Source organism: Carcharhinus amblyrhynchos, chromosome 4 (genome assembly GCF_965287045.1).
Source record: "Carcharhinus amblyrhynchos chromosome 4, sCarAmb.v2.hapA, whole genome shotgun sequence".
NCBI classification, from domain to species: Eukaryota; Metazoa; Chordata; class Chondrichthyes; order Carcharhiniformes; family Carcharhinidae; genus Carcharhinus; species Carcharhinus amblyrhynchos.
The window spans coordinates 37,370,131-37,382,415 of NC_137327.1; the positions used below are offsets into that span (position 1 = coordinate 37,370,131).

Sequence of the window (12,285 nt, forward strand, 5' to 3'; positions counted from 1 at the left end):
GGGAGGCAGATTTGCGTGATGGATTGGGCTACATTCACGACCTTTTGTAGTTCCTTGTGGTCTTGGGCAGAGCAGGAACCATACCAAGCTGCGATACAACCAAGAAGAATGCTTCCTATGGTGCATCTGTAAAAGTTATGCATCTGTAAAAATCTATAAAAGACATCAGTAAACCAGTTGGACTTTTCCGATAATCGACAATGGTTTTATAGTCATCAGTGGATTCTTAATTCCAGATTTTTAAAATTGAATTCAAATTCCATCATCTGCCACAGCGGCATTCAAACTGGGCCCAGAACATTAGCTGAGTTCCTGGATTAACACAAACAGGGAATAGGTGGCCCAACCCCGCTGGAGGGAACAGATGCCATGAAGGAACCCCCCCACTCTGGAGATCGAGGGTAAGGGAGATGCCTCATGGACAGTGCCAGCCTGGAAGTGCCAGTCTGGCCTACTGCTCAAGGGGCAAACTGTCAGTGCCTAAGGGGCACCTCGACACTGCCAACCAAGTATCAGACAGTGAAAAGGAGACGGGGCTAGAGGGGGAGAGCGATTGGTGAGAGTAAGGGGTCCACTGCCACGCTACAGAGGGATGGGTGGCAGAGAGAGGACAGGGGGTGATTGCAGCTGGCCATTTGGGTGGTTAGCAGGCAGTTGGGGATGCTGGAGGGCCGGGGCTGTTGGGGGAGGTTGAGGCTGCAGTGGGAGCATGTGTCGGGACTGCTGGGGGAGGTGGGGGGGGGTGGTCGGGCAGATTGGGGCTGGCAGTTGGGGGTGGTGGGAGAACAGACATCGGTGCTGGCCTGGAGAGGTCTAGGAGGCCAGTGAGCGGGTAGGGGTTTTGGTGGGCAGTGATGCAGGGATGTGGGTCTGACCAGCGATCTGGAGGCCAGTAATGCGAGGCCACTGTGCACGCACCGATCTCCACTCTGACAGTTTGGCACATGCGCAGTGGCCCACTCAGCGCTATGCTGCCAGCCTCTTCAGCAGAAGTAGGCCCTGCCTATTGATTATCAGTGTGAATCTCACTAGGGCACTCTGCAGTGCTTAGAGCATGGGAGATTCATTCTGAAAATCACGCTAAAAAAATCAACTGGAGTTACTCTCATTTGCACATGAATTCGGCAGTCAGTATGGGAGAATCACCCCCAAATTCTTCATAGTCCCAGCTGGCCACAGGCTGCTCTCACCTTTGAGGGGCAGAGCTGACTGCTGGTGATTTAACCTGAGGATTACCACACCGCAGGCAAGGGGCAAGGTCAAGAAGATGGAACATTCACAAATAACCTCAACTGGTACGGGAATTGAACCTGGGCTGTTGGCTTCGCTCTATATTACAAACCAGCCGTCCAACTAGCTGAGTTAACCAACTCCCCGCTCTGAGATGCCTTGGGACTTTTCATGACAGTACTGGCACTACATAAATTCAGGCTGTTTGTGTGGTAAAGGTGAATCCAAATTTTGTGAATTTGGTTGGTTTAAATTCATAAAATTGACATTGGATTTGAATATAAATAAACATAGGTAAATTCAAAACCCTTTTTGTACGCTAAACAAGGTATGACTGCTCACGCTGTGTGAGACCATTACGGGTAGCCTGACAGCCTTTTGTATCATTGATTCACTCGAGCACATTTTTATCTGCAGATAACTACCCCTGCTGAGATTGTACAGTTTAAATGGAACAACAGTGATGCTATTAACATGGGACTTGAATTGAAAAAAAAACTTGTTAAATTAAAAATTGCTAGTTGAAGTTCCCATTTATTCAGCAGGTAAGGAATTACACATTCAACTTGATAATAATCATCCCTTGAACTGTACTGAAAACAATGGAGTGTCTGTTATACAGCGGTAAATATACATTTGTAATAATATTTTATTATTCTAAGGATACGCTATGTGAATAAACAACCTTATTCTTCTAATTTTGAAAATTGTGTGCTTTTTAAGCCATTTGGCCCATCAAGTCTGCACTGACCATAATCCCACCCAGACCCTATTCCCATAACCCTGCATATTTACCCTGCTAATCCCCTGACACTAGGATCAATTTAGCATGGCCAGTCAATGTAACCTGCACATCTTTGGACTATGGGAGGAAACTGGAACACCCAGAGAAAACCCATGCAGACACAGGGAGAATGTGCAAACTCCACACTCACAGTGACCTGAGGCTGAAATTGAGCCAGGAGTCCTGGCAGTGTGAGCAGCAGTATTAACCCCTGTGCCAACCCATTTTTTTTCTAAAGATTCTTAGGATAGAGCCATCCAATTGAAACTCTAATTAACACAAAAGAAAGCATGTGGCAGCAATCATTTTGATATCGACGCCAGACGTTTCTACCACTTAAACTTTTCATACCAGCATAAATACATAGGCATTGTAGGAATTTACTGAATTGTGCCCTTGTTCGGTCGTTAAACATGTGCAAAGCGAAGAAATTTAGCAGTGGATTAGCCTGCGCCAGCATTGTCCCAGCATTGGTCCCATCCCGCTGCAGTAAAAGGAGGTTTGTTGGCCTGCCAAATTCCCTAATCTTGCTGCAATAGGAGCGTGGTGTGAACAGCAGGTCAAATTGCACCCAGTGTGGCAACATTTGAAGAGCTGTCTCACATATTAGCCAAGCAACACCCGGACATAGTCATACTCATGGACTCATACCCTACAGACAATGTTCCAGACACCACAATCACCACCCTGTCCCACCAACTGGCTAGATCCACCAGAGTGGCAGTGATATACTGGAGGGAGTTGTCCTGGAGTTCTTTTTGATTTGGTTTGATTTGATTGGTTTTATTGTTATCACATTACTGGGATACAGTGAAAATTATTGTTTATTGCGACTATACAGACAAAACATCCTATTAATAGAATACACAGGGGAGATGAAAAGGTGAGGGTGCAGTATATCGTGTTACACATAACTAGTGTGTAGAGAAAGATCAGCTTAAAATGAGGTTGGTCCATTCAAAAGTCTGATGGCAGCAGGGAAGAAGCTGATCTTGAGTCGACTGGTACGTGACCTCAGACTTTTGTGTCTTTTTCCCAATGGAAAAAAGTGGAAGAGATTATATTCTAGGGTGAGTGGGGTCCTTGATTATATTGGCTGCTTTTTCGAGGCAGCGGGCAGTGTAAACAGAGTCAATGAATGGAAGGCTAGTTTGCGTGATGGACTGGGATATGTTTATAACCCTTTGTAGTTTCTTGCAGTCTTGGTCAGAGTAGGAGCCATACCAAGCTGTGATACATCCAGAAAGAATGGTTTCTATGGTGCATCTGAGAGTCATAGCGGACATGCCAAAATTCCTTGGCCTCCTGAGAAAGTAGAGGTGTTGGTGGGCTTCCTTAACTATAGTGTCAGCATGGAGGGACCACGACAGGTTATTGGTGATCTGGGAACCCAAAAATCTAAAGCTTTCAACCATCTCCACTTCATCACCATTGATGTCAACCTTGGCTCCACACTGCATGTAGAAATCTGAGGGCATCATGGGCAAGGAAGCCTCCTGCTGATTACCACCTACCTACCCCCACCCCCCACACTCACCTCAACTGATGAATCAGTATTCCTCCATGTTAACACCAACTGGGAGAAGAACTGAGGGTAGCAAAGGCACAGAATGTACTCTGGGTGGGAGACCACAATGTCCACTGATGACTGATCTGGCCAAGTTCTAAAGGATATAGCTGCTAGACTGGGTCTGCGGCAGGTGATGAGGGGAACAAATAAAGGGAAAAGCCTGCTTGACCTTGTCCTCACCAATCCAGGTGCCTCTGTTCATAGCAGTATAGGAAGGATTGACCACAGTGTAGTCCTTGTGGAGACAATGTCCCGTCATCATTCATGTTGTGTGGCACAACCACTGTGCCAACTGGGATAGATTTCAGACACATCTAGCAACCCAATACTGGGATCAGCAAGGTGATGTGGGCCATCAGCAGCAGAATTGCAGTAAACCACAATCTATAACCTCATGGATAGATGTGTCCATAATTCTATCATTAACATCAAGCCAGAGGATCAACTCTGGTTCAATATAGAGTGCAGGAGAGCATGCAAGGAGCAGTGCCAGGCATATCTAGCACTGTGCCATATCTACATGACACAAGTTAGAAGCTTGGAAGAGTGCAGCTCGAACAGCATTCAAGAAACTCAACACTATCCAGGACAAAGCAGCCCGCCTGATTTGCACCCCATCCACCACCTAAGCGTTCATTCTCTCCACAACAAATTGATAGCTGTGTGCCATCTACAAGATACACTACATCAACTCAACAAGACTCAAACAGCAGCACCTTTCAAACTGGCGATCTTGACCATCTGGAAGGACAAGGGCAGCAGATGCATGGGAACACCACCGCTTGCATATGCCACTCCAAGCCACACACAATCCTGAGTTGGAACGAGATTGCCATTTCTCCACCGTTGCTGAGTCAAGATCCTGGAACTCCTTTCTTAACAGCAATGTCGGTGTCTTTACAAGACACAAACTGCACTGTTCAAGAAAGCAGCTCACGAGCATCTTCTGAAGGACAATTAGAGATGGGAAATAATTGGCCTAGCCAATGACGCCCACATTTCTTGAAAGAATAAATTTAAAAAAAGACTTAAATAGATTTTGATCTTTGGAAGGGTGAATGATACAATCACTGTGTCTGTCAGGTGGGCTAGATTTGCACATGAATGTCAAACTTAATGCAGAATGACCCACTGTTAAGAATGGTGTTTGACATTAGTTACTACAACCATTGTATGGAAAATGTTATGTCGTGCTCAGTGTATTGTAAATTTTCAGTCGATGGTTTTTAGACTGGACACAAACAAGCTATTAAAGTAGTTGTTGCAAATTATGTGATCTTTTGCATTTGAGCTCCAGTCAGTTCCAACTCTCAAATGAATATGTAATTAAATATGGATATTCACAGCCACCTGTTGAATTCACACATCTCTTTGTTTAAGGATGAGAAAAACAAAAAGATTGCAGAATTTCCAGATTGCCAGACTCTCTGTTTCGTACTGAACAAATGAGAAAATTGAAAGTCCATTGTTGGCGGATGGAAATGAATTGCTGTTGTCACCCTGCCATTGTATCATGTTGGCTTTCCCCATTAGTCTGAACTGAATGATCTTTAGAGGTCTGAACCCACAACATAGGATGGCAAATCAACATAAGCACCACCCCTTATTTTGAAAAGAACTTAAACTTGTAAAGAGTGACTTGGGACAGCCATGTTTCTAAAAATTGGCTAAGAACTGCTTTCAGGTGGTCATCAGTTGGTCAGAGAGCTGGACCATGAACTAACTGCAAGTCATCAAGCAGCCATGCTAATTAACAGCAATACCTTGAAGGAGGCAAATTCCACCAGAGAGAAGACCTCTCCACTTTGACCTATTTTAGTTCAAAGATCACATGAGAACCAACTTCTGAGCTATTTCTTGACAAGAAAACTCACAAGTTGCTGTGAACCATTCACTTTACAAGATCCTTCAACTTTAAGGCATCAAATCCATTCAATAAAGTATAGGCTTATCACGTAATAGACCTGTGATTATGAACCTGAGACACAGATACTTGTAATCTGTGAAAGTGCATGACCTTTATCTGTATCTCATCTGTATGGGTTTATGACTGCATGTATTTGAGAACAAAAGTATCTGATGTCAAACTTAATTCAGGATAAGTGTGTTAGAATAAATAACCTTTATTTTTAAACTCAAAAAGAGCTGACTGCTGATCTTTTTAAAAATTGGAATACACACCACAAAGGTAAGAAAGCATACATGCCTTTCCATTCAAAGCATTCTGATGGACAGGAAATAAGAGAACACATACATTTTACCATGGCAATGGGCAGAGATGAAGGAAATGGAAAGGAAAAGTGCATATTTATTTGACAAGTTTTACAGGCATAGAATGAGTTCATTGGGATTTTCAGGAGAAATGTATTTGGATGTCTCGTCCAAAGATATTAATAACACTGGCTTTGATTTCTGAGCAATTTTTCTGGCACATTTATATTTTGCAAGTAGCATTATAGTTTTTCCACACAGATTTTCACAGCCAGTGATCTGTTTACCACTCCTGTCCTGATGGATTCCTCTTACTGGTACAGACTGAGATACCTTCCAAAATAGCTTATTTGAAGTTAATATGTATTAATCACAAATAAGATTTACATTAGCACTGCAATGGAGTTACTGTGAAGTTCCCCTAGTCACCATATCTGGTGCCTGTTCGGGTCAACGCACCTAACCAGCACATCTTTCAGAATGTGGGAGGAAACCTACACAGACACAGGGAGAACATACAAACTCTACACAGAGAATGACCTAAGCCAGGAATTGAACTCAGGTCCCTGGTGCTGCTGAAGCAGCAGTGCTAACCACTGTGGTACCATGCCACCAAGATAGTCCAGGGATCAAACCCAAGACTTTATAGTTCCATGTGATTTAGCTCTAACTGTGTTAATCCACTGTACCTTCAAGAAAACCTTTTCTAATATTTGAAGTGATTGTGGAGTGTAGGACTGAATGTTTTAAGTTACCAATCATGATAAATTAAAGATGTAATACACATGAATATATATCTTAGCAACCTTGTTACCACCAGAGGATAGTCTGAAATTATGTTTAATGATATATCTGCTTTAACGTGTGTGGAATGTTCCCTCAACACATGTTGACATTAAAAGAAACAATGAACCTGATCAGCTGGTATATCCTAGCTTCAAGCAACACTGTGTGAAACACATGAACTTGTTAGTGTTGTCTCAGTGACCTTGCATTAAGTGGTTGCTGCATTTGCCCAGTGAAAATTTCTGCATTTCACAGTAATTCATTGCTTCAATAGTGCTTTGGTGAAACCATCACTATAGATAGCAAATACTCTGTAAAATTCTGGCGTGGGCCTGGGCCTCCCTGGTGAAACATTGGTTGCAAAGATTGATTTTGATTTGCCTGGAGTGCTATCCTTTTATTTTGTAGGTGCTGTGTATTTTCAATATGTTCTAACTTTGTTGCAGAATTCCAGCACCATCATTAATTTCTTTTCATATAAAAGTAGTTCTTCCTGTAGTTTTGTTTTAGTCAACATAGACCTTGATTCTGGGGTTAGGTCAGATGTAGACAGAATACTTCTGATGTAATTGTACCTGATCCATCCTCACACCCGTTCACTCCTCCTCCTCCTGTAATCTAAAAGATTCCTGTCTTCAGATTTCTTTGTGCCGAAACTGAAACATTGGGGGGAATTTTCCCATCGCGCTCAATATCAGGGAGAATTTTTCCATCCCGCCCCCCCCACGGGGAATTGTAGCTGGCGGGGGACAGATCACAAAAAGGTTTGTTGACCTCAGGTGGAATTTTCCAATTTTGGGGCGAGTTCAGCCAGAAAATCTCACCCTATAGACTTTAAAGACAAGTGGCACGAAGAGAAGGGGATGTGTCCTCGCTCAGTCCAACTCCAAAACTCTTACTGGTAATGTGCTGGGAAAATCAGGAGCAAAGCAAGAAAAATAGTTCAAAAAGCGAAAGCAGGACATAATACTACAGAAAGAACATAGCAAAAACAATCCAAAAGACATTAATATACAAACCTCGTCTAACAACTCAATCCATCTTTAGGAAACCAACTTTCAAGGCCAGAACGTGCCTTTGCACCAATCTACATCATTGATTGATCATTCAGTCATCCGTGCTAATATCTCCAGCTTTGGCTCAAAGTCAGATTTTGTCTCGTTTCACCCACTGCGAAGTTGCTTGGGACATTCTCCTTCCATTAAAGGTGCTACATAAATACAAATCATTGTTGTTCATTTTATGCAGGCATACAAAGCTGTCAACGCATGCCTGGTAAACAGCATGGGTAATTGTGGTGGACAGTTATTACCATAAATCGGCATTAAAGTTGAGACTTTAAAGAAGCCTTTTGCACTTTGCCCTGTTAGTTTTTCTCGCCAGAAACCATGCACCTCACAAATCAGCCAAGAGACAGGCCTCGAGTCTTCTTGCCCAATTCTTCAAGCGCATTCGATCAGTCAATGGTGCCTGGCCTATTGACGCACCTGAACGAGTAACGCATTTTATAATGTAATAACTTTATACCTTGATGAGGTGTTGTTAAGTTTGCTTCAGAGATGAAAAAGTACAGGACTGCGTTTTACAAGCTGCACTATTAAATGTGAATTCCCAATAATTTTCCATTATGCACAAAGATAACTATTATGACTTTTATTAACAAAACGTGGGAAGGCTGAGAAGATATTGCTGCTGCCAGTACCTTACAAGTGACTTACTTTAACAATGTAATCATTTAATATAAAAAGAATAAATATTAATTGCTTCTTTTTAAAGAATTCCTCCATGGTGCAGTATACTCACAAGGTAACTAATTATATTGTAGCTCTTTTAGTAGCACCTGGGACCTCCACATGATTGATTGGAGCCAGACTGTCTGGAGTTGTTGAGATCTGTGTTTAGTTTCACTTCATCTGGCCTGCGATATGTTCTGTAATATGCTAGATTGGTTTATTTTTCACAGACGCTTATGAATGCTAGTGAGTGGAGAAATGGAATTCAAGTTTTACTAGCACTTGAAATGTGACAAGTCGAACACGATTTTTTAATATTAAATTTTTTTGATCAGTCTGCTGAACAGATTTACCGTGACAGGAGTGCCTTGGGCAGACTGAAGTAAAAATTTGCATGCTGTCCAAGAGATTTTAATGGCAAACTGTTCTCGCTGATTATTTGGATGAATTTGGACTTTGGATTTAATCCCTCCCTTCCATCAGTTTACTTTCCCGATGATCTGCAGCAGAACTCCAGAGGCGCACCAACATTGTGGTCCCTGCAGTTGATCTTTCAGTAAATGTCTTGTTTATTACAGTGTTGAGCCGTATATACCAGGGAGGTCCTAGGTTTGACCTCTAATTTGTTCTGATCTCAGTACGTGGTACAAATGATCTTAGTGTCCCTAGGCCTAGGGAGGGGAGAAACCAGCTGAGGTTCTTGCTTTTATAGCTCCAATTGGAAAGTGCACATGTTGGGTGAGGACAGAATTGATGATCTTATGCCGAAAAAGTCCACACATCCACAGTGGCATTGTGAGGGATAGAAATTTGGGAGGGCTTCAAATTATGGTGGACAGGCCTGAATGGTACAAGGGCAGCTCCACTTGATGTTTCAGCTCTTCCCTCTGCTTGTTTGTCCTCAGAAGTGACAGAATTGAACCTGTGGGGTTGGTGGCTGCAGGGAAACTGCTGAAGAGCCAGTGGTGGATTTACAATAGCACTCTGGAGGCAGAGACCTGGATACTTGCCACTCATGTATTATAGTGAATCAGGAGCAGGGTCAAGACTCGAACCTCCCTGCCAGCAATGGGGAACTTAATTGTGGAGCTGGAAATATTGCTAGGATAGAGGGACGGCAAGAATTTGTCTCAGTCTCAGACAGCAGGAATCTGATTTGAGCTCAGAAATGGGTAGGTCTAGGTATTGACAGGTGAGCCCTCACCCATGCCCATCCACAGCTATGTCTCTATCAACGACTGGCCAGAGTTACACTTGAAGATGTTTCCCACATTGACCTTTCCGAGCATAATTCATCACCGTTGAACAATGGCAGAAAATTCAAAGCCTATTGTAATGGCTCACAAAATTTTAAGGAAATTGGATTTAGTGGAGACGAATGTGGAAACAGATGCCACTCACAAATTACGAGGCAGCAGGAAAAAAAAATTGACTTTGCAAAGGACTTTAGGGCAAATTCAGTGATGGTGTTAATAAAAACACTGCAAGATGTCCAAATCTCATGCTAGATGTTGCTTAAAATTAAATGCAACCACTTAAAGGTGAGTAGCTACATAATGGCAAAGTACATCGGATAAGTTTGCAGCCTTTGCAAGGGTTGTATACAGAGGAAGAACTAACTGCCGAGAGCCAATAAGACAGAAAAGCTAATTACAGGCATGAAGCAGACTCTGTGGGCAGGTGATACTGCACCATGTTTGGGTGTAAGTAGGGTTGCCCTGCTTGGCAAGCACCATTCCTGGTAATAGGTTGGTGCCAGGCTCAATGCCGTCTGTCGTACCCGCAGGATAAGGAAACAGACATGAAATAAGATGGCATACATTAAGGAACCTGGCAGGAGAAACCTATCCAACAATACTACGAACCAAGTAGACGGTCCAAGATTCCCTGTCAAAAATTACGGGCTGAAATTTCAAATTTGGAGAGGAAGACAGAAGCCGGGACTGTTTCCAGGCACCAAATCCGTCCCTTGAGGGGGTGGGGGGAGAATAATAATTTGTTGGAATTTTAAGTGGGACAGGGACTCCTCCATAATTGGAATGGAGGGAGGTTCTCTGTCCAATTAAGTGGGGATTGGGGGGGTGCCAGGGGTGCAGTCAAATCTGGAGGGCCCATCAGAGACCTTTTAGCCAGACAACAGCAGAAGGCTGCAGTGAAAGGTAAATAGTTGCGAGGAAGCTTCAACAACAAGGTGCCCTCTCAGTCACTCTTTTTAAAGTTTGATTCAAACATGGGAAAGGTAGCCAGGAGCCAGGCCACCACTGTGGGGAGCTGGGAAATTTCTCTAGAATGCCATCTTCGGTCGCACCCCCATCCAGGCAAGCAGGGAAGGCCTGTTAATTTGCTCCCATCCCCTTCCCTACCGTGCTACTTTAAAATATTGGAGGACTGTTGGAAAATCCAAGTCAGTCTCCTTAAATTAGTATTAGCAAGTCTCTTACTGAATCTAATTGGCTACAACTCTGCCAGCTTCGAGTTTGCCTTGACCAAAATGGCTGACGACAATAATAGAGTCGTAAGAGTATTTTGCCAAGCGATTCCAGTCATTTCTGATCCTGTCTGCATCTCTTCCTGATCTTACGAGATCTGAAGATCCTGCCCTTTCCCTCAACCAAGTCCACATTTTTTGGTCATCCATGCCAAAACCTCACCTTCCAAGTCTCACATGTAGCCTCTTACCTCAGCAAGGCACACAGTCGAGATACAAGGGGCAGGATTTTCTGGCCGCACTGATTTCAAGCTGGAAATTCCTGTACGAGGTCAATGGACCTTTGCATTGTCCGCCAAATTTTCTGTCTTGCCCACTACAATTCCTGTGGTGGGGGGAAATGGGAAATTCCCACACAAAGTATTATTATGTATGCCTTCGTTGACTAAGGGACACAAAGAATCAAGAGGTAGGCTTGAATACCTCAGTGCTGGGAACTGTTGTTGAAGGTTTGCGCTCATTTATAGTCCAGTCTAAGACTCCCAAACAGGGTCCCACACTGGGCAGAGCCCAGGAGTCAACTGACCCATACTCTTAAAGGGGCAGTCCGCAACCCAAATCCCAACATACAACACACGTGTCACTGAAAACCTTGCCACATTCATATTTTCTATAGGCACAATGGGCAATTGAAACTCTGGCCATTTATTGGCATGCAGGAATGGCTTCAAGTTGGGCACATGCCAACAGTGACTAAGTCATAAACTTTGGGAAAAGTAGTAATGTGGTGATATTGGGAAGCAATGTCAGGCTATCAGTGAGTTAGAAAATGAACAATTAGTTGTACAAAGCACCAGTTAATTCCGTAATTAAGTGCTAGTGGAGAATGAGCCATAGATGTAAGAACGGTGATTTTTCCAACTGTCAGCAGATCTACCTCCAGGTTTACATTGACCATTGCCACTTTCACTGGAGTTGCCAATGCTCTGGTCTGCTGACCCAGAGCTTGTGGCACAATTGTTCCAGCTCATGGGCAATTGGTTTGAGATTATGTTCTGAGATCTGCTGGTCTTCCCAGCATAGCTCACTTCAGATCGTATCACCTCAACCATGTATTTTCTTCTTTAAGAGAAAAGAATGCACAGAAAGCATCATGAAGAGAAGACAAAGTTTTATAAAGCATAGGCACATCCAAATAGAGTTGATCCCCAAATTCAGTTTTTTCAAACGTACATAGTTAGCTCAGCTTAGATCAAGATGGAATTAGAAACAGGTTTGGGGTGAAGTTGGTCTGTGCCAATAATGGGTAATAGAGAAATGCCAATTTGTTTTACAGAATATATGTTTCTCTTTTCACCAATTCACTCCAGCTCATTTATATACTGGCTGGGACTGGCCGAGTGCATCTCTTGTGTAACACTGGGGGAGGGCAGTAGAAAATTTAAACTGCAGTCCTTGAAAGTTTCAGCGCCAGGTTAGGAGAGCAGCAAGTATGCCATGAACTGACTAAAGACTGAGCAAACGGTCAGGTAGCTGAAAGTGG

At 43.3% G+C, this 12,285-nt stretch overlaps 1 long non-coding RNA gene across 3 annotated transcripts in view; it reads left to right on the forward strand.

The window, feature by feature from the left end:
- LOC145341929 (uncharacterized) overlaps positions 1–12,285 on the forward strand; it is a 146,642-nt gene that overhangs the window by 96,106 nt on the left and 38,251 nt on the right. The gene's annotated exons all lie outside the window — the stretch shown is intronic.